The following is a 20624-nucleotide window of genomic DNA, read 5'->3' as shown; positions in this document are numbered from 1 at the left end:
CTTTTGGCTCATCAAATATACACCAAATAGACCTGCTGCAGTGGACATCTGTTGTTTTTGCCTGCCCAGCATCCATTCCCCCTTCTTTTAGAAACAGCATTTCATTTTTCCTTTGAAAACCTGTACTTTGCCCAACATGTATAGTCTTTGTGTGGTATTCATTCAAGGTGTCTTGTTTTCCTCTGGCCAGAGGGTAGACACCTGACCCCAGCAGGCCAGCCAGACTCTCCTTTGGGCATCTGAATCTTTCATGAATGATATACAGGCAGGAAAGGGTTGGCAGGGCTCCATCTCAGCCATAGAACCATGAAGAGATTCTCCTTTGCTTCCTGAATTTTGACACTCAGACTTGCCCCATTACTGTCTTTTCAGAGGTTTGATTGCTCAGTTTTTCTTGTATTTAGATTTTTCTTTTTAAATTAGCTTAAGTTAGCCAGACTTAGTTTCTGTTACTTATAACCAAACCCTAACTGTTATTCATGACAAATGGGGCATGAGACACACCAACTGCTAGATTGCATATTTTACAATTTTCTGTTTTACTGTTGAGTTTCATTCGGGAAGCTCAATGGTCCTAACATTCATCATTTTCTAGGGGCTGAATTCTGTCCTTTCAACAGATCTTCATGCTTAAGGCAACCGCCAGTATTCTACTTAACTCGCTAAATTTGAGATTCAGGGTGCATGTGAGGAAGAAAAACATGGTGAATTTTACAAGCCAGTAGTCCGGGTTGGTTATTCCAGCGAAGCAGCAAAAGGGAAAGCAAGAAGACTAGTCAGTGTTCTGGACACCTTACACCCATAGGTAGGACTTTGTGTGTCAAGAACAACAAGAGACTTTAGCCACAGACTGAGGCTCCAGAAGATGAGGAGGCCCAGATGAGAAGGAAAAAACCCTCAGTCATCCAAGCATTTTATAGAAATAGGATGATTCATAAAAGTAGTTGCAAAGGGGCTTAGTGGAAAGAAGTGTTCAGTTTTTTGTGAAGGACATTAGGGCAGGAGCTGTTGCTTTGATTTTGATATATAATGCCATACCCTGAAACTCACAGTTGTTATTTTTTATTATCATTTTTTTTCCAATTCCATCTCTGGGTATTCCTTTCCTGAGTTAGGGACATGAGAGCCCATTTTTTCAGATGAGAAGAAGTTGTATCTTTGGTAAATGACTTATTCAAAATAACAGAGCTAGTAAGTAGAAAAGCCAGTCAAGTCTTTGTTCTCAATAGTAGGAAGTTCTATACTTTTAAAATTTAAACCAAAATTTAAATTCTGTAAATTTTATAAGTAATACTATACCTTATGTCTACGGTATTATACATATGTGGATTTCTCTCAACATTGAAAGATTATTTCTTCAGTCTCGGAAAGGTTGTCAGTTTTTCTCAGGCTCCCAGAGGTTCTGAGGTTTCTAAGCCCCTCTAGAAATAGTAATTAATAGTAATGCTGCTAATAACAACAGTTAAACATTGTAGATCACCTGCTATTTCTCAGTCTCTGTGTTATCCTCAGTATATGCATTATTTCATTTAAACTTTACAGAGGAGACATCATTAGTAGTATTACCGTTATCTTCCTTTTATAGATGAAGAAGCTGGAGCTTAGTGAGGTAAAAGTGAACTGCCTGAAGTCTCCCAGTTCCTGAGAGGTGGAGACAGGACTCAAACACAGGAAGTTTGACTCCAAAGACAAGCTCTCCCAACATCACACTCCTACCTTCTCAAATTGAGCTTTGCTTTTTCTCGGTGGGCTGCATCTTTGAGTTACCATTCCTTAAAAGGTTGTGCTAAAAATTACTGAGAACAGTATACTTGTTACTTTCACAACAGTAAAGAATAGGTCAAATTAAATTATTTCACAGCAGGTTATCATTCTCTCTCCCTCTCTCTCTCTTGAATTAGTAATAGTATCTGCCTCCAAAGAAACTGTGGCAAGCCTCCCTCCCACCCTTTCTCCCAGGCATCTAACTCTTCTCCTATTTGTTCTATTTTAAGCTCCAACTAGAGTCCATCCTTAGTTAACCTTCCTGACAATTGGTTGTTCTCTCCTCGGTTCCGCCATAGGACTGATAACAGTGTAAAATACTGTTTTTCAGTTACATAGTCGGCTTCCTCATGAGATTGTGTACTGCTCTAAGTTGAGAACTCAGCTTGTTATATTCCCAGAGTCTTACACAATGCCTGGCACATGGTGGCACTCACAGTGTCCATGCGTAAATGGTCTAAGGAAGTCTTCCTTTGAAATCCACATTGTCCTCTACCTTCCAAGTATATTTTTAAAAACAGAGCTCCCCACGCTTGATGTCCTCCCCTTCCCTTGATTTCAATTATTTACATCAGAATTACTTAATCTTGTGGCAGATAATTAAGGAATACATTATTTATGTTAAATAAATTAACCCGACATCTCTTCTCCTCTCCTTCCCTTTGGCTGCCGAGCCTGGGTTTCAGTCATCTCACAAGCAGCGCTGGCATCTTGCGGGCCCGCATAGCACACTGTCGTGGCTGCCTGGTCCTCCAGATGCTCTGACAAGCTCACCTCCCACCTTCTGCCCTCACTCTCCTTTCTCTGTCCTGTTGCTGCCATACCTAGGTTTTTAGTCCTGGAAGCTCTGTGACCACGGGCAGCCCCCTAACCTGTGTGAGCCTCAGTTTCCTCATCTCTTATTGACGCACAGAGTTGTGGTAAAGGTTTAATGAGGTCATGCCTTGGATCTTTTAGGAAATAAAATGTCCGCTTAAACAATTTTATGCTCCAAAATGCATTAGTATCCTATCATATATCTGTAGGAGACATCTGTATTCACCAGCAATAAATTGGAGTTACACATCTATGGGATGTTAGAACTGGAAGCATTTTATCATAATAATCTATTCCAATTTCTCTTTCCACAGATGAGAAGATAGGCTCAGAATGCATAAGTTATTCTCCCAACATTTACTAAACTATTAATAGTAATGATGAACATTTATTAATAATAACTAACATTTAATGAGTCCTCGTCTGTACCAGGCATCGTGCTAAGGCTTTTAACATACTTTATTACGTTTAATGATTACAATAATACCTTGGAAAAAGTATTACTATCCTCATTTGACTGATGAAGAAGCTGAGGCAGAGAGTTTATGTAATATGCCCAAGGCCATGGAGGTAGTAAGTGTTAGGGATCAAGCCCAGGCTCATCTTATATCTGGAGCCCAAGTTCTCGCTCATTGTTCTAAATTACTTCCCAAAACGTCGTCAGTTAGGAGTAGGGCCCAGAGTGGGCACTGGAGCCTGGTCTTTTGCTTCTAAGTCAGTGAATCTTTGTGATACTATTTCTTAGGCTACCAAATCCCCAGCTACACACCTCGTATGTATATAGCAAGAATGTCTCTTTGTTGCAGAAACAGCTGCACCAGATCTCTCATGACCTTTTTTTTTGTTTTTTTTGAATTTTTGAATTTTATTTATTTTTTTATACAACAGGTTCTTATTAGTTATCCATTTTCTAATGACCTCTTGATAGATCTTTATGGCTGGGCTCTCAATGTCAGCATCCATGCATCTATTTAGATATTCTCTTTATGTAGGCATTTGTGCTTGTGGAGTTTTAGCATTGGTAAGAACATTCTCTCCTTTACCACCAAATGGCAAATGTGCTCTGAAGTATCTGTAGGATTTTCACACCTAATGGATCCATCCAAGCACATTGGTCAATAACATACATTTAATCTCTAGACAATGGCTATTTCCTCTGATTTAGGTGGGCACTTACTTGTGTGGTGTATGACACTCAAGTGTACTGTCAGACCCCAAATAGAGATTTTTGATTTCAGATGTCGAATATAACTGTTGATTCTGGCTCAGCAGTGTTCCATTTTCTGTCCAGTGTTGATGTGGAAGCAGTTGAAGACTTAAGGGAATTTATGTAGCATGCCGGTACTCCAGTTCACACAAGGGAAGGTGCTGTGCCCATATTTGCTGCATGGACTACGTGTTTTATTAAATCTGCCATGATATTTGAACATGCTGTGTTGCACAGAAGACAGTGTTTTCCCCAGAGGAGAGATCCTGTGCTTGATTGACAGGGCGGGTGACCACAGGTCAAGGTTGCTTGGTGTTATCGGCCATCTGTTATCTTGGCAAGTATTTGACTGGAGGGCATTAATGTGTTCGTAATTTCCCACTTGATCTGAGAATAAGGCTAAAAAGACATTGTCACCAGTGGGAGCTGCAGAGCAGAGCAGCACCAGCAGTTCGTCTCCTGGCTTCCTGCTCAGAGTGGCATGGGCTGAAATCAACCTTTCTATCTGAGTCCCCCTCCCTGACACATCATTGAGAAGGCAGCCCCCTTGTCATGCTGCTTAGAGAGAAAAGCCAAAAGCAGGTCTCATCAGCAGGATTATGTAAACAGTTTTAAATCACTCCAAAAGGTCTTGATCATTATAAAACCTTTTTAAAGTAAGACAGCCAATTCTTCAGTTTTGCTAAAAAGCAGTGAAATCTCATATCTATTCATATGTTCATTTCTTGTTGCCCCATTTGGTTGAGAAGTCTGTGCTGAAACATAGGATTTTGATTAAGCCCTTAATATTCAAGGAGATATTTACCTATTGATATGCTTGCTGTATGGATGAGAACAGGAGTGATCGCTGTGGAACTTCTGTGGTTAATGGTCAAGTCACTTTCTTGTACCCTCCTCAATGCAAAATTCTCAACAAGTAAAACATTCCAGAGAAAGATCAGCTATAGTATGTCCTTAGAGCCAACATGAAAGCCCAGGTGAGCCATACTGACTAACAGGAAATAAGATTTTAACATCCTAATGAATACATTAGTGTATGCTGCTGTTTATTGATCCACTGAGTTTAGGCAGCTCTTCCTTTTAAACTAAAACAAGGAATAAAAGCAGATGGAGAAGAAATTCTTAAACAGACTGTAAATGAATCAAGAAAAATAACATATTTTCAGGCAGGGTATGCTTTAAAAAATAATATAGTCACCCAAAGAGATAGGAGGATTTGTCAAAAAGACTGTTATTGCTGAAGTTTAGTTTTCGTTTGGGAACTTCAACTCCCTAGAAATGTTAGTCTAGCAGAGGACCAACATGTATAAGTTCAACTTTCAGAAGATATCTAAAAACATTAAAATATTATGAAGATAAATCCAGATCTCTCTTTCCTCATGATTTTTATCTTTAGCTGATAAATCATGGCTGAAGACACTCAAGCACATGTATAGACCTTATAACTAGTGATATTTGTGCAAGGAAATCAGGCCTAGCTCCAAAGATGGATTCTCTAGATTTTCTAATCTCAGAGAGATGAAGGGACCGGGGGACTCTGGTGGGGTTCAGAAAGGAGGAGTCTAGCTGTTTTGACTATTGTGATAACACTGCTTTGCTTTTGATTAATAACAAGAAAATCATTCCCCAAAAGTACTACTTTCCTTATATTCCCCCAAATGTATTCAAATCCTTCTCTATGATAATTATTCCAAAAATCTCCTCTAATTTTTTTTGTTATTATAATAAGAAACTCAAAATTGAGTATTATTAAAAAAAGTCCAGGGTCTTCCCTGGTGGTGCAGTGGTTAAGAATCCACCTGCCAATGCAGGGGACATGGGTTCGATCCCTGGTCCAGGAAGATCCCACATGCCACGGAGCAACTAAACCCGTGCACCACAACTACTGAGCCTGTGCTCTAGAGCCCGCGAGCCACAACTACTGAAGCCCACACGCCTAGAGCCTGTGCTCTGCAACAAGAGGAGCCACCGCAGTGAGAAGCCCGTGCACCGCTACGAAGAGTAGCCCTCGCTCGCCGCAACTAGAGAAAGACTGCGCACAGCAACAAAGACCCAACATAGCCAAAAATAAAGAAAAAAAAAAAGGCCAAAAAAGTCCATTCACTTTCCATGCCTATATATGAATAAAGGGGTATAGGTATGTTATTGGCTGAAAGTTCCACCTAAGGAATAAATGCACTTTACTGTTCTTTACCATGTGAGAGTAGTGTTTACTGAGTTCCAGAGATATTTATAAATTATTGCTATCGATGGGCTGAAATATAATTGAGAAAGAAGGAAAGAGAATCATCCAGTGATCAAAAACAAGTTGCTTTGTCTTTCTAATATTACTTGCCCAACTTCAGAGCAAATTTGCTGGTAGTGAATTCTTTTAGTTTCTTCATCTGATAATGCTTTGTTTTGTTTTGCTCTTCATTTCTGAAGGATATTTTCACTGGGTTCACAGTATTTTTTGTTCAAATTTTCACTGGGTTCACAGTATTTTTTCTTCAACACTTTAAAAATGCTGTGACACTTCCTTCTGGCCCCATGGTTTCTGAAAAGAAATCTGCTATCATTCAAATCATTACTTAACCATAGGTAACATTCAAGGTTTTTTTCTTTGTCTTTTGTCTTTAGCAGTTTAATTATGTTTGGGGGCATTGATTTTTTTTTTTCCCCTTGTTTGGGATTTGCTGAACTTCTTAAATCTGTAGGCTTATGTATTTCACCAGACTTGAAAAGTTTCTAGCCATTATTTCTTCAGATTTTCTTAGTACTCTGCTCTTTCTCTTTTCTCAGAGACAGTAATAGACATTCTGTTATTGTCCACAAGTTCCTAAGACTGTTGTCTCTTTGTTGTTCAGATTGGATAATTTCTATTGTTCTATCTTCAGATTCACTGACTTTTCTCCATTCTGCTAATGAGCCTATCCAGTGAGTTTATAATTTCATTTATTGTATCTTTTCAGTTCATTAGTCTAATTAATTCTTCTTTATATCATCTTTTTCTCTGAAGAGACTTTGTTTTTCCATTTGCTTTAAGTGTCTTTGCAACTGTTTGTTAAAGCATTTTTATGCTTTTACATTCTTTATCAAATAATTCTAACATTTTTCTTACCTGAGCATCAATATCTGTTAATTGTCTTTTCCCATACAAGTTGAGATTTTCCTGGTTCCTGGTTCTTGGTATGTCTGGTAATTTTGTGTTAAGTCCTAGACATTTTGAATATTATGAACTTTTGAGTCTGTTGAATTTTAAGGACAATGTTTATACTTTTGTTTGAGCAGTTTAGGTTCAAGTTGTAAGTTATCATGTGCCTTCTTTGGGCTGTGGCCTCAGTGTCAGTTCAGTGTTCAAATCCTTTGTGGTGCTGTTCAGATCTGTTCCACATATGTGCCACATGGTAACCACTGTGGGATCTGGGCAGTGATCTGTTTGTTCAGCTCTCAGATTATTCAACATGCTGATTAAAATCAGATCCATGCAATTCATAAACAAGTTCATGGTTATTATTATCCCAAACTTCTTCTCTTCAGTCTCCCCAGTATTTACCATTTCTCTGAAGTGCTCCATTTCAGTTCTCCGTCCAGAATGCTGGGGCTTTGGTTGCCCAGTGCCCAAACTTGCTGTGCACCACTGTGATTGTGTCTGCATCCAAGGCCAAGTTGCAAGAGGACAGAGAGAGAGAGCAAGCGAGAGAGAGAGAAATCTTCTCTTGGAACCATATTTTCATAAAATAGAGAGGAAGGTGTTCCTCTCTTTGATTTCTGGCTCCTGCAGGCTCCCATTTCTGCCACTACTGCTGCTAGCACAGGATTTCTTGGGGGCTCGAGTGTGAAGAAATGGAGAAACAGTAAAAGAAAAATGATCATTTCTGCCCTCTCTCTGAGTGTTTGGGAATCCTTTCCACTCTTCCAGCAAAATGAGAAGGAACTCTCTTGTCTGTGCCCCAGTTACCACTTTTGGGTCTCAGATTACATTGAGATCGGTTAGGTTGAAAGAAACAAGAAGAAAAAATGTTAGTAATCTCATTGCCATTTCAGAGGTGTTATGAATTCTTGTGTTCTTCCCCAATTTGCTTGCTGCTCTTTATTTTTCAGAGTCTTCACCTAGTTGCCCCTTGCATCCTGTCAGGTTTTATAGCTGGGTAGAGGTTATGTAGCTGTATAGAGAATGTATACAGTGTGAAGGATGGGGTGGGGTGTGCTTACTCTACCTCATCTGGCCCTGGAGCCAGTTTGCTTAATGTTAAAGTCTTAGTAATGATCGGTCCAGTCTCACCTAGAACTTCTAAAATACTTTACAAAGTTCTTGGAGTTTTTAATGTTAGTGCCACTAATTCAGCTTTACTATAACTACCAAAAGAAAAGTCTACAACTTCACATTTGTGAATTTTAAAAATTAATAGGTTATTTTGAATGTTGTCCATTGAGTGTGTAGTAATCACAAAAGATTGTCTCTTCTGTAAGCCCACAAATTGTCTTAAGTGAAAATTCACAGCTGCTACTGTAAGTACTTTTAGCGAAGAACTAAACTATGATTATGGCGTGTTATTTTTGTGTGTGTGAACCGACAAGTGTTACTTCTAAACAAAACTATAATATGCTATCCACTTAGTTAGAAAAAGGGGTGGGTAGTATCCTGTTTATCAAGATAGAGTCTCGACTCCCAATCAGAGCAAAAGAAATAAATCATTTCGTAAAACAGTTTATTATTATTTAAATTCTACATAGGTGGATGTCCAATAAAATTTCAAGTTGCTCTGTTCTAGGGGATGCAGAGTACATTTGGGCCTCTGGGGACCGTGGTCCACTTTAATAGATGTTTTAGGTAATATTTCTTCTTAAGAAGAAACTGAAGCAAAGAGTTTAGGGTATCCAAGATCTAAGTCATTACTGGCAGCCTTCTTATGTTTTCCTAAATGGAAAGGTGGATACAGTTAGAAATATGCTCCCTTGTAATATTGCTTGCCTTTCCCGGCGCCTCTCTCCTCTTCTTACCCATTTCTATAAGGTCATGTTACCTTTTTTCTAAGCCAATAAGATGATAAGTGATTTCATTTTATTAAAGCTTTGGCTGAAAACGCTATTATGTCTCTTAAGATGGTGATTTGTTGAAGAACAGAAGGGCTGAAATGATAAAATCCAATAGTAGAATTTCGGGCATGTTAGCTGGCAAGAGAGAGAAATTCTACTTCAGAAGCGTCCCATTCCTCTAAAATTAAACCACGTGTATACATGCTCATTTATAACCTTGTGTGCATCCTATGCCTCTTTATTGTCTTTGAAACACATTGTTTTTAGCACTATCAGCCATAGAACTGGAAAAGGTCAATGGAATATAGCGTCACCAAATGAAAGAGGAATTTAATTAACCATTTATTAATATATTAGTAAATGAGGGCAGCAGTTCCTTTAACAAACTGTGAATGGTAACTGTGGCTGTTCTTTTTTTCCCCAGTGACTTGGTACTTTTTGTTCTGTGATGACAATATTCTGCTTCCAAAAGGGATGACTCAGTCTGTAAAACAATGTCTTCTTACTTGCAGAATAAGATTGCTAATACTGAAAAATGGATCCCTGCACTTAGATGTTTGCCACTATCTCTTAGGTTTCCAAGTGACAAAAAGTATTTCGTGTTACCCATGAAATAATAATACAAAGAGCTAAAATTCATCGAGTCCTTATATGTGCCAAGCATTGTATTAAACACCACATGCATTAACAAATCACACATTTGCCACCCAACCTATGTGGGTAGATGCTGTTTTTATTCATATTTTATAGATATATTAAACTGACACTCAAGAGAGGTGAAGTAAATTTCTTAGGATAATTCAGATAGCAAGTGGCAGAGTTGGCATTTAAACCCCGCGTTGTGTAACCCCCACGACAATGTCTTATCTGTTCTGCTGTCAATAAATAGGAAACAGCTGTTCTTAAAAGTGTTATTGAACTCAAAGACGAGTTAGGTGTTAGTGTGTTAATTAGTAAATGTATATTTTAAGAAGGCACACTTAAACAGTCTCTTTGGTAACATTTTCACAGTGAGTGTGAAAGAAGTGCATATTTTTAAAAACTTACACTTTGGGAAAGCATTTTGAAATACGATGTTTGGAAAAGTTTACATTGAAAGGCAATTCCATTGCCAGAAACAATGTGTGTCACATTAAAAAGAAACAAAAACAGCAACAACAACAAAAGAGTCATGTCTGAGCAGTTAAAAATTTGGAAATGGCATTTTCAAACCTATTTTAAAACCCTCGAAATAGTATTTTAATTTTTATTATCTTTTTTATAAATTTATTTTTTATTTATTTAGTTTTGGCTTAGTTGGGTCTTTGTTGCTGTGCGCAGGCTTTCTCTAGTTGTGATGAGCAGGGGCCACTCCTCATTGCGGTGCGTGGACTTCTCATTGTGGTGGCCTCTCTTGTTGCAGAGCATGGGCTCTAGGCGTGTGGGCTCAGTAGTTGTGGCTCACGGGCTCTAGAGCACAGGCTCAGTAGTTGTGGCACACGGGCTTTGTTGCTCCGTGGCATGTGGGATCTTCCCGGACGAGGGCTTGAACCTGTGTCCCCTGCATTGGCAGGCGGATTCCCAACTACTGTGCCACCAGGGAAGTCCCTAAATAGTATTTTTAAGCTGGAGTTGTAACTAATCTTTTACATTATAATAAAAATAACACTTTATGACTAGTTTGCAAGAATAGCTGAATGACATTAAAGAAGATTGAAATTTATGAGCTGCATTTAAGCCAAAAAGATACCCTTACATAATTGGTGGATAAGATTGAAAAATGAATATCATGATTTAGTAAGCAATGTCAGTGATTTGTGAGGTTTCCTTTTTATCAATGACAATGATTAAGAACACATGTTAGGAAAAAAAAACTGAACTTGAAATCAGAACTGTGAATCATTATAACACAAAGTGCATATTCAGTCACTTTGCCCTCACTAAAAATATATTTAAAAACATGATGATGATGATGATATTCTTATACTTCTAGACTCAAATACAGGAACAAACAACAAATAGAATAGATATTGAAGGAGTCAATCCACAATGTACACCTTTGTTTTCCTAACATCATATATAACCATTTCCTCATTCTTTTTTTTTTTAAGAGTTTTTTTCTTTTTTACATGGACCATTTTTAAAGTCTCTATTGAATTTTGTTAAAATATTGTCTCTGTTTTATGGGGTTTTTTTTGGTTTTTTTTTTTTTTTGGCCGTGAGGCATGTGGGATCCCAGCCCCTCAACCAGAGATCGAACTCGCATCCCCTGCACACGAAGGCGAAGTCCCAACCACTGGACCGCCAGGGAAGTCCCCATTTCCTCATTCTTAAACTTCTAATCAAACATAAAAGCAATAAACTGCCTAGCTGTCAAAATAATACTAATCTATGCAACATAGATAACTATTATTAATATATTTTAGAAAGCGCAAAATGTTTTGGACCATTAATTAAATAATATAACATTTCATGCTTATCTCACCCTTTTCTGTTTTTCATGTGTATATCATTTGGTGCAGTTTTAAATATATATAATGCGCATTTGAATAAGAATTTGTTGGATTCATGCTCAACAGATTTCTGTTGGGAAGACTGCTCAAGTTAAAAGCTTGGGAGGCCAATGGAATGAGTTTTCTGTGCATGGGCAGCAGTAGAGGATGGTGGTGTAGAGCATAGCTTTCAGAGTCAGACAGCTCTGTGTTTGAAGATCAAGCCAGCTCTATGTTTGCCAGTTACTTCCATTCTCTGAATGCCAGTTTCTGTTTCTGTAAAATGGAGATAAAATTACTTACTTCAGACTATTACAATGAGAGGTATATTATATAAAACACAGAGCACAGTTTTCATACCTAATAAGAGTACAGTACATTTTAATTTTTTTTTTAAGGCAACATCATAGCTTGCATAGAATATATGGGAAGGTGACAACATATGTCTTAGACCTATTTGTTCTGAGCAGATAAGAATTTATCTTTATACATGACGAAAAATGATAGCACCAGCATTGCTTATAATTGTATGAAAATGGAAACTGAGTCTCATACTTGAAAAGAGTGTATGAGAGTAAAATACAATTTAATAAAATTGTATTTTATTCATTCAAGTAGATAGTATATGAAATGAAAACAAATGTACTAACATGGATAAATCGCAAAAATGCAATTTGGAGGCTTTTTTTTAAAAAGAACAAGTTGTAGAATTTAAAAAACCAAGTTGTACAATATAACAATACATAAAAAAATTTGGAAACATGACAAACAATGTTGTTTACAGATAGGTGCACATAGAATGAAGGTATAAAGAAATGCTTGGGAATGATAGGTACCAAATTCTGGGGAATGGTGGTTACCTCTTAGTGTGTGAAAAAGGAATGAACTTCAACAGCATTTGTAAGGTTTTAATCCTCAGTCTTGGTGAGAGAAACATGAAAGTTCATTATGTTTCTCCTTTTACCTTTTTGTTGCCACATTTTTCCCTATTTAAAAAAAGTCAAAGACAAAAATATTTGTCTATGCAAAAAATAGTGAATGGCCAACGATTTGAGACTGCTGTCTTAAAAGAGAGGGAGGGAGAAAGGAAAAATATGGAGTAAAAGTAATTTGCTTGACATTTTACTTCGAAAAGCATTTTGAACAAGCAAGCCAAAAAAAAAAAAAAAAAAGTGGAAGGGGGCACATCTGGTTAAGGGGCTGGCATTGAATGCTTAATTATTCCATTTTTGACACAAGGACATGTTTTAACATCTTGAAAAACCAGGTAACTTTCCTTATGTGAAGCCTGAGTAAGAAAAGGAAAAGCATTGTTAGTCTGTATACCTTTCTTCTTTTTATTTTAATAAGAAATGGTATCATCGTAGGCAGACAATTTGATGTCATATTTTTCTATGATATTTTCACAGTGTGCACTAGGGCGCCTGTACTCTGCACTATATGCCATGCAGGAATTTTTTTTTTCCCCCTTCACATCAGAGCCTCAAAAACAAGCTCCACGGCATCAGGCACAAAGACTATCAATAAACATTCCATCTTTTCATTTTCTCCCTTGTTATTTAATAAAAGGCAGAGGCATGATTTTTGACTGTCTAACAGCAGTCATTTTCAGAAATGATTTCTCTTCTCATGGGTCTTTGATGACCAAGAGTTCTCCCACCTCCAGCCTCTCTGCTTGACCCCTGGGGATGGACAGGAAGCCTCACTAGGGAAGGCAATTGAGAAACTTGCCCAGCACAGTCGTTGGCCTCCCTTGTGATCAGACTGCCTGCGACTTGAAGGAATATCTGGCACCTGTGTGTGTCCTCTCCCTGGCTGCACGCATTTGTGTTCCCTCCATGGCTTTGCTATCAGTGGGAGTGGCTTGCTGACATACCTGGCAAAATGCAGGCCACTCCTGTTAGCATATCAGCAATGCAGCCCAGGTTGCTAGGGAGCTGCCCTCTGACCATCCCTTGATCTATTTTTAAATTTCCATGCTTGTTTCCTCTCTGAAAGGAAGCAAAGAATAATACCGCTTGGCTTTCTCCTCTTTTAAGAAACAAAGTAACCAACAAGGCTAGGACCTGTTGTGAAGTTAAAAAGCATTTGCTAATTAAGCTTCAGAATGTTATGGTATTTGTGCCCATCTAGTTTCTGCTTAATTAATTTCCAGATAAGGCAGCATCTCAGAAGAGGTAGAAGCCAGTGTCTAAAGGAAGTGTAGGTGAAATTTGCTGGTCTTTTGTTTTTTAATCCATTATGAAGCTCTTGAAATACTATTCTTCCAAGTGTTTAACGATAACCCATTGTGGGGCACCCAGGATCCGCCCCCCCATGGGTAATAAATGAGAAATTTGGAGGGCTATTGAACAGTGAGTTTTCACAGCTGATACACAGAAAAGTATTTAGCACAGGTGTTTTGGTAACTGTGAAATACTGAGGAAATTCAGTCTTCTGTGACACTTAGATTCACTGTCTTGTGTGGGATGGAGTCTTACGGAACTTGCAAAATATCTGTAATATAAATAAAAGAAGAAGAAGGACAAAATTAGCTTTTCACAGAACTCCAGAAATTGTTCCTTGTATGGAAAAGTCTTCCTTTTTGGCCATCGGTAACTAGCAGTTTTCTTAGTATTTTTTTTCCATGTTAAAATGAATCCAATTTCAAATGTTGTTAGTGAATTTTTAAAAGGATGTGTTATATGCATGCAGGTGTGGAGAAATCTGGTGGAATAACAAGTGTGCTAGTCTCCATGTGTCAGGATATTTTTTTTGAGCCTTTAAGAAAAGATTTTTTTTTCTCCTTCTCCATGGCCAATTTCAACCCTCAACAGCAGCTAATCAACAAGGTTAGGAGCTGTTCGCTCTTCAAATTACAATGTTAGAAGCACGTTACACTTTCTGGAATCCATAGTAATATTCCAGGGCTACCATTTGGGAAGTCGTGAGCTTGGATATCGTGGTTTTTCTCTGTACATCAGTGTGAGGGGTTCAGTTAGTCTGAACTTTGAGGCAACAGTCTATATAAATTTCCATGAAATTTCTTGTCTTTTACAATTTATCATCTTCGGTCTGATGTATTTTTACCAGATGAGATATTGTTTAAGAAAAACAAACAAACATGCATCTGTAGGAAAGTTTATATAGAAACCACTAGAATTACAGTGGAATTTCTTCATTTAAAACACACAGTTTAATTTCTGACATCTGTCAATCACTTTCTGGGGACCAATCGTTTTTCTAAATTCTTCATTGTCTTTAATATTCATAGAAACCCTATAAACGAGATGCTATTGTTATTCTCTTTTTTATAGCTGAAACAACTCCAGTTTCCTGAGAGGAAGTTATTTGCTTTAGGTCATTCAGACACAGGGCTGTCAGGTCACAGAACCTATATACACTTTCCTACTATCCCGTGTGATCTCACTTCTTTGGACAAATAGTACACATGACTGATGTTAGCTGAAATTTTTGAAACAGTTTCTCAACTAACAAATTCAAGGCATGACCAAGATGCACTCCTCAAAGGTTGCACGTGGGTTGGCTCACTCTTCAAACATTAGCCAAGGAGAGGCAGTTTGGCCATGGGGATCAGCAAAATATGGGTTTTAATCCTGGCCCCTCTACTGGCTACCTGAACTTGGGCAAGTTATCAAAGCTCCATTTCCATCTGTAAAATGTTGATAATATTATCTCCTCCTTTGGTGGTTATGAGGATTAAATGAGATGCTATAGGTGAAAAACTTAATAAATAAATGGTAGCTAAAAATTAAGACTTAACACTGTCAAAGTGTAACTTGGAAACTGTAATCACAAATTACCTTAGGACTTAAGGAGTCTCTGTCTTACTCTTCCAAGTTGAGGGATAAATGCTTAGTGTGAAGCTCTGAGCACCAAGGCCCACTTCCATATTTTCAGTAACCTGTGTAAGAGCATAGCTCCAGCCTTAGAGGGAAGAAACCAGAAGGGCAGGACATGTAATTACCACAAACTGTCAGGAGCATCTTGAAGTGTGCCCTCCTTTGTCCATGTCTTCATTGTTTTGGTGGGTGATGATGTCCTTGGAGAGATAAGAATTGTTCCTTGTTTCCACTTTTTTAAATGATTCTGAAATCTTTTGATATAAAATGCAACATCACTGGTGAGAGATTGATTTTCATGTTTTTTGGTTTTGTTGTTTTTTGTTTTTTTTTTTTTACTATTCTGACATGGCCTGGAAGCCAAAGAGTGTTTGACGTTCTGAAATCTCATCCTGATGACTTGCCATTTGTGGAAGAGGAACGCAGAAAAACATTGAGTCTCCCTAGCTAAGTGTGATGTTCTTGTTCTGCTCTTTGGGTGCAGACCTATCAAGTATTATTCATTATCTGGAATGGGGCAGACATTCCAGTGTTACTGCTGCAAAGATGAACTAAGAAGGAGCTAGAATCTCTGGGGGTTGCTTATGTTCTTTCATTTACTCAGTACCTAACCACATCCTCAAAATAGTACACAGTGCTATGTCCTGTGTAGCAAATACTGCTAGTACTGAGCATACGGACACCAACTGGTTGTACCCCTGGCTCACTTGCATGAAAAATCAGGCAGGTAAACAGGACAATGAGTGCCCGAATTGTTCTCTAAGAATATTGCTAAGGGAGGTAGGGGAAGCTGGGGTGGATTTTTTCAGGAAATGCCAGTTATTCACTCCCTTTTCCCCTTTGGCTTCCAAACCAGTTGAGAAGTAAATCCAGGAAGTGAGATAGCAAGAAAATTGTCAACTTCATTACAGTAGAGCTGGATTGGAGAGTGTGACTTAGACTGGGGGGCCAACAGGGGTTTCTCCCAGCCCCCAGCCCCGCTTGCCTGCCCAAATGAACTCATTATTCCCCTGGTCTCTGGCAGAGGACCCAGACCACAGCCGGCTGGGGCAGCACTCCCCAGGCTGGCTCATCTGGCAGAGAAGGCTATAGGTGTGGGCGGTAGGTGAGTAGCTTCAGAGAGAGCCTCAAGAGGAAAATGAATGTGCAGGAGCACTTCTCCTCTTACCACAGAGTTAAGTCCCTCTGCCTCCCCTGAACATAAATGAGAAGTGGGGTAGGAGAAATGGGTGCGTACTTACTCCACCCAGCAGGCCAAAAGACATTATGTCTTGGCTTACGAAGGAAACGTGTTTCGAGGGAACAGTCTGTTCCCCTTACAATGCTTCTTTGAGCTGAATCATGCAGGACCAAGAGGAGCCTGCAGAAGAACAAAGGGAAAAGTGTTTCAGACAGATGACACAGCATATGCAAAGACAGAGATAGAAGGGCCTGGTGTGAGATCCAGGTGAATAAAGAGAAGAAAATAGAAGTACTGTGGATTTATGTTTACAGCTCCCAATGTACTGCACTATCAATATTTCCTTTTGATCTTCATGATAATGCTGAGAGAGAAAATTCTGATAGCATTTGATATTCTTAGTTTATATGGCATCTGTGATTGAATGAGCTAAGTTATACAAAGCACTCCGCACAGTGTCTAAAGGACAATTGATAAGTATTAACTATTATTAGTTACCACTACAATCCCATCAGTTACTGTTACTGTGGTTGTTATTGTTATTATTGCTCTTGTTACTGCCAAGGTCCCACAGCTAGGAAGTACCATTATTAGTGACATAGCTAGTATGTGGCGTAGCTAGTGAATCTTGTAGCAAGTAAGTGGTAGAACTGGGACTCAGTGACATGGTGTCTAGTAGAGTCCAGGGACTTAATAAGCGCTCTAAAGAGCTGTGAAAATCTGTGAGTTTGCCCTGTTACATGAACAAGTTAGCCTGTGGCTATTCCATGGGCCCTGGCTCACAAGACTCCTGGCTCAGAACAAAATAACTTTATGACTTGTGGGACAGCAGGAGGCAAGGGCTTCCTGCTCCCATTTGTTCTTCTTGACCCCAAGTCCTATCAGGGTGATGTGGGATGGCCTAGGGGGATGTCACCCACAGTGTGCTTGCGCCACAGCTGAGGAATCCAAAGCTTCGAAATCCCCCAATTTTAGGAAGAGTTGAAACTTCCTAACCTTTACCTGGAGGGGAGATATTATCTTTATTATCCTGGTCAGGAGGCAAATCTGCCCTCTGACCCCTGGGAAAGATAGGATCTCTATCTTCTAATGCTGTTTGCTACACAAACATCTTTGAAAACTATAGTCTAGAAAAAGAATGGATATAAAATGTGCAGAAACAGGGAATAGTCTCTCAACAAGCATGTTGACAGAAAGTCACTCTCCGATTTTGGGGATTAGCCATTTGGTTAATCTAACAGTACCCAGAGAAAGCTAAATTGATGCACATAACAGAGAGGTTTACAGATAAGCTTGGTAAACAGATTTCATTCACTGGAAACTTCCTTACAACTCTTCCCTTAAGGGACTGCAGAAGAGAAGGGAAATTTGTCAGGGAGAAATCCAGCAGAGTCTCAGATCCCTCAGACCATGGGTTGCTCAGGAACCCAGAGGAACCGAGCCCTTCCAGTGCTTGGAAGGAAGGAAGCGTCATCACCTTGAGCATCGTGTGCTCCAGAAAGTAAGGATGGAGGAGTGTATATTAGAAAATGGAGACACGGTCTAAAAGTGAAAAACAGTGACTGACTATCAAGGAGCAGAAGTGAGGTCATATATTCCTTTGGACAGAAGCATAAATTCAAGCACTGAATTCTCTCTCTCTTTCCCCAGGATGCCTGGGTATATCTTTTAATGAATTCTTTACCTTTTAGAAATACCTGTTTCTGGTTCCTAGCCCTAAACTTTCTCATTCAGTATGATCTGAGGAATCTCTTTTTTGAAAACTCCCCAGGTGATGAATGGACAGCAAGGACTGGGGACTGCTCATTTTGGATACATTCTAGTATTTGGCTTCATATGCAGCTAAGTGATTTTAAATAATTGTCATAGCAGCTTATAATTTAAGAATTGTCTTTTGAGAAAAACAAACAAAAAAAAAAACAAAAACCCTCCCAGACAAAGTAAGGAGAATTAAGTAATAATCTCTTAAATCTTGTCTTATATTTGGAATTAAGATGTGTGGTTTCATAAAGTATCTACTCTTGGAAACTCTAGTGCTTCCTCATAAGAAAATAGGTTATGGTAATAAAGATGCTATGCTAGATAGTAGACTTGGGGTTTTTCACATTTGCTTTAGAGAAATCAGGCCTCAAGAAGGGAGATTCATGTTAGCTTTTCTCATTTGTGGTGCCATTCTAATGCACAACTTCATAATTCATCTTGAACCTGTCAATTCCATCATCTAATCTCTAATCAAAAATAGGTGCTAGGTGACTCTAGTTCACATGCTAATGTGACTTTCTGGTTTTTTCTGACACTATCATACAATGTCAAGACTCTTCCCAACTCTCTTTAACCATTCAGTTTTTCCAAAGAGCAGGCCTGTCAGCTGGAGGCAGTAAAACTGGCTTCGTGTTTTCCACACTTACAGATCAAATGCAGTCACGGTGGCTCCAAGACAACTGACTTTGCATAAGCACCTCCAGTTTCACATTGATCTACATAGAGGGTCTTTTCATCTGCCCCCTAATATGAATATTAATATTTAGTGAACAGACCAAACTGTGTCTGGTCCCAGGAAGGAGCACTCAGTGGCACATTTCAGGACATGATGAAAGAAAACTGAGTTTTTTGTAGTTATATTGGTATTGTTTATTACCTGTTTTGTTAGGAAATTTCCGCCTCATGTACTGGAGTTGTTTTGTTATGTACTAGTTGCTCTAACTAGGATTTCTAGAAAAACAAAAAAGTTGGAACAGTTAAACTTTATTTGCAGGTGGGAGTGAGTATGAAATTTTTGGGAGCGGGATAATCTACTGTGTTTAATATTAGATTGTTATTTTATTTAACAAATAGTAATCGAATGCCTCTTAGGGCAACATAGTAATTGGCACTAAGAAATCTACAAAATAATAATCCCGTCATTTGTAGTTTGAACACCTCTTGGATGCTTATTGTCTTATTTTGTAAAGATGGAGAAAGTATAGCATTTTTCTTCAAGGAGATTATATAATTTGAGGGTGGGGGGTTGAAGGAGTGGGGTAGCATAAGTAATAAATTAGCTAATAGGCTACAAATTAAAATGTAATCTCTTAGCAATAAGAGATTATATAAAGTAAAGCATGGATAGGGAATTAATTTTGACGGATAATTCACAAAGACCCAATCAATTATGATGAGTGGAACCAAATTATGAGTTTAAGATACATAAGGCAGTAGAGTGAAAGTGGCTTCTCTTTAAGATAATACAATTCAATTTGGCAAAAAATTTCCTAAGCAGTTTAACTTTTAAAGGGCCTTTGCACTTATGCTTTTTTTATTTATTTTATTTTTGGCTGTGTCGGGTCTTCGTTTCTGTGCGAGGGCCCTCTCCAGTTGTGGCAAGCGGGGGCCACTCTTCATCGTGGTGCGCGGGCCTCTCACCATCGCGGCCTCTCCTGTTGCAGAGCACAGGCTCCAGACACGCAGGCTCAGCAGTTGTGGCTCACGGGCCCAGCCGCTCCGTGGCATGTGGGATCTTCCCAGACCAGGGCTCGAACCCGTGTCCCCTGCATTAGCAGGCAGATTCTCAACCACTGCGCCACCAGGGAAGCCCCTTTTGCACTTATGCTTTTTAAGAGGAAAGAATGGTTCCTCCTCAAAGCTGAATGCAACTGCTCATTAGCAGTTCTATTGATGGGATCCCTAAGATGAGCTGTCACCTTCTTCTGTCACAGGTGTGGTAAAGGCCAGAAGAAGGAGTGGGGAGTGTCCGTGATTTTGAGGCAAGCTCAGTATCTATAGTTCATTTCGGCATCTAAAGAGGATGAGGGCTAAAACCAGGAGAACTGGGTTTTCCAAAGGTGATTAAAAATTCAAAATCAGGGTAAACTGTTTTTTAAACTATCAGACTTGACTTTGGATTCATAGGTAACCACAAATGCTCTTTAAACACCTGTTTAAAGAAAAGAACCAGAGAAACAGAAGAAAACATTATCTTCTGGGTGTAGTTATCTGTTTCTGTGTAGCATTACCCCCAAAACTTTACACATTAAAATTACAGCATATAACACCTTAAAATTCTGTGGGTCAAGAATCCAGGCACATTTAGCTTGTCCGCTGGTTCCAGTCTCTCACTAGGCTGCAATCAAGGCTACAGTCATCCCAAGCCTTGACTTTGGGAGGATTCACTTTCAAGCTCACTCACCATGTGGACCTCTTCATAGGGCTCTTCACAACTTCAGAAGTTTCCTTCCAAGAGAGAAAAAGATTGGGGTGAGGATGGGGGGTTAGTGGTGGGGGGGAGAGAGAGATCACAGTCTTTGTACCATAATGTCAGAAGTTTCATCCTGTCACTTTCAGTTTAT

The 20624-nt window shown here is 38.9% G+C and overlaps 1 protein-coding gene and 1 long non-coding RNA gene across 3 annotated transcripts in view; one reads left to right on the top strand and one right to left on the bottom strand.

The window, feature by feature from the left end:
* LOC309658213 (teneurin-2-like) overlaps positions 1 to 20624 on the top strand; it is a 1589229-nt gene that overhangs the window by 1014107 nt on the left and 554498 nt on the right. The window lies entirely within an intron of this gene.
* LOC309658278 overlaps positions 13500 to 20624 on the bottom strand; it is a 953833-nt gene continuing 946708 nt past the window's right edge. The window contains exon 2 of the long non-coding RNA XR_014262169.1: positions 13500 to 19732. This is a non-coding gene — a long non-coding RNA (uncharacterized lncRNA). The remainder of the gene's footprint in view (positions 19733 to 20624) is intronic.

The sequence above is a fragment of the Balaenoptera physalus genome (assembly GCF_965194825.1).
Source record: "Balaenoptera physalus genome assembly, chromosome: 3".
Classification (NCBI taxonomy): Eukaryota; Metazoa; Chordata; class Mammalia; order Artiodactyla; family Balaenopteridae; genus Balaenoptera; species Balaenoptera physalus.
The sequence above is the reverse complement of the archived record's forward strand: the minus strand, read 5'-3'. Positions and strand labels throughout refer to the sequence as shown.